Source organism: Meleagris gallopavo, chromosome Z (assembly GCF_000146605.3).
Source record: "Meleagris gallopavo isolate NT-WF06-2002-E0010 breed Aviagen turkey brand Nicholas breeding stock chromosome Z, Turkey_5.1, whole genome shotgun sequence".
In the NCBI taxonomy this organism is placed as follows: Eukaryota; Metazoa; Chordata; class Aves; order Galliformes; family Phasianidae; genus Meleagris; species Meleagris gallopavo.
Window position 1 is genome coordinate 3,541,610 of NC_015041.2, and position 2,427 is coordinate 3,544,036.

Consider the following 2,427-nt stretch of genomic DNA (forward strand, 5'->3'; position numbering starts at 1 on the left):
GGCAATGTGTGCTTGCAGCCCAGAAGGCCAAGCATATACTGGGTTGCATCAAGAGAAGTGTAATCAGAAGGTCAAGGGAGATGTTTCTGCCCATCTACTCTGCTCTTATGAGACCATACCTCGAGTACTGCATTCAGTTCTGGAGCCCCCAGCACTAGAAGGACATGGAGCTGTTGGAGCAGGTCCAGAGGAGGGCCACAAAGGTGATCAGAGGGCTGAAGCACCTCCTCTGCAAGTACAGACTAAGAGAGCTGGGTCTCTTCAGCCTGAAGAGAAGGCTTTGAGGAGACCTTATAGCAGCCTTCCAGTACCTGAAGAGGCCTACAGGAAAGCTGAGGAGGGACTTTTAATAAGGGCAGGTAGAAACGGGACAAGGATGAATGGTTTTAAACTGGAAGAGGATAGATTTAGACTAGATATAAAGAAGAAATTCTTTACTGCAGGGGTGGTGAGACATTGGAACAGGTTGCCCAGTGAAGTTGTGGATTCCCCCTCCCTGGAAGCATTCAAGGCCAGGCTGGATGGGGCTGTGAGCAACCTGATCTAGCGGGAGGTCTTCCTGCCTATAGTTAGAATTAGATGATTATAAAAATCCTATCCCTTCCAATGCAAACCTTCTATTCTGTGATCTAATCACTAGAAAGGGAGGAGCTGTGACGGTCTTATGCACAGGTTGTCATGTTCAGGCCATTAGACTGAAAAAATCTCTCCCTTCTGGGCGCACAGACAAAAGCAAGGCACATGTGATGTTTTAACTGTGGAAGACTTTCTGATAAATTATTTCCTTTCATCTGTCCAGGCGAACACTGGCTATAGTCTGTTTCTGTTGTGGGAGACATTGCTCTTTTCTGACTCCCCACATTCTTCGCTGGTTCCAGCCAAGTCAGCAACACTTAGATGTAGCGCCCTTGGTTTCATTATTATCCAAGATGAAGTGCTTTGTCATCATCAGTTAGGCACCAAAGTCTACTTTTCCCTGAGGGTAGAAGAAGAAGCTCTTATCTAAGTTAACCCTATGATGAATAATTACTATATGAAGACAAATAACAGAATATTTATTAATTCTCATCTCTTTAAACATTTATTACCTTTTAATTCAGAGCGAATATCAGGATTTTTTTTTTCTCCTTGAGATGACAGTGACAAATGCACTCCTGAGATGTGATATGCCAGACTTAGAATGGTTATTAAAATAAAAACTTATTAGATAACCAATTTAAAACTAGAGGAAGAGAGAAGAGAAACATGGTATCATTGTGGACTTCTGGATAATCCAGGAGCACTAGCATCTTTTCTTTCCTAGATTCCTAAGTTAGCCATTGAAGGCTAACACTGTAATGAAAATCAAGATGAGTTTAAATATAGGTGACGAGGAAAAGGAACAAACTGTAGATCCAGTGATGGGGAGACAACTATGTGCAGGCCTTCCAGATAACCAAAATGGCTACTGTCATGGTCTGCAGTACTTTCTCATGTTGTGAACCAATCACTTTTAAATAGTGCTTAAACTTCTTTTCTGAGTTTGCTCAGACAAAGCAAAAAGTTGTAGTGATTTTTGGACCCGTTCAGTTGATGGTTAAGAGGTGGACTACAGAGTCTCTACCCTTTTCTGATACGAAAAAATGACTTATTAATTGAAAAGAAATGGGTGAAACCATTAAAGGCTAACACTGTAATGAAAATCAAGATGAGTTTAAATATGTGACAAGGAAAAGGAACAAACTGTAGATCCATTGATGGGGAGACAACTATGTGCGGGCCTTCCAGATCTTCAGCCTATTAGAAGGAAAAAAAAAAAAGAAAAGGAAAAAAAAGATAATTAGGTGAGCTACAGATGAGAAGCTGGTGAGGAAGGGCAAAATGTCTGCAACTCATGTTAATGGAGAAACCTCAAATATGTAAATAAGTTTACGCTAATATAACGAAAGGAAAAAGTAAAAAGGATAAAGAAAAAGGTACTGTTGTTTCCGAATGATGCCATACAAAGTTTCTATAAAAGCAATTAGATTTTTGTAACGTTTTTCCTTAAAATATTTGTTGTTTTGATTTGTTTTTAATATTTTTATCATCCCACAGATATATCATATTGGAATTTACTTCAATCTGCATGCGCTCATTTACGCACATGCATATCTTTACATACCTGATAAATTTTGAGAATTAAAAAAAGAAATAACCTTACCTGAGGTCTCTCATTTTTCTGTTGGTTTCCACATCGCATTTGTTGTTTGACATAGACAAACCTGTATGCCAGGGACCAGAACTCAGGAACAATAGGAGTCTTCAGTGTGAATATATTACAAGAAGAATTTTTGCTTTGTATGAAATGTAAAATTAATCCCAATTCCAAAGCTGCTTCATAACTCAAAGGTCCCACCATGAAATGGCATGTCTGAGGTAAATTGAAGAACATTATACAATGACCTT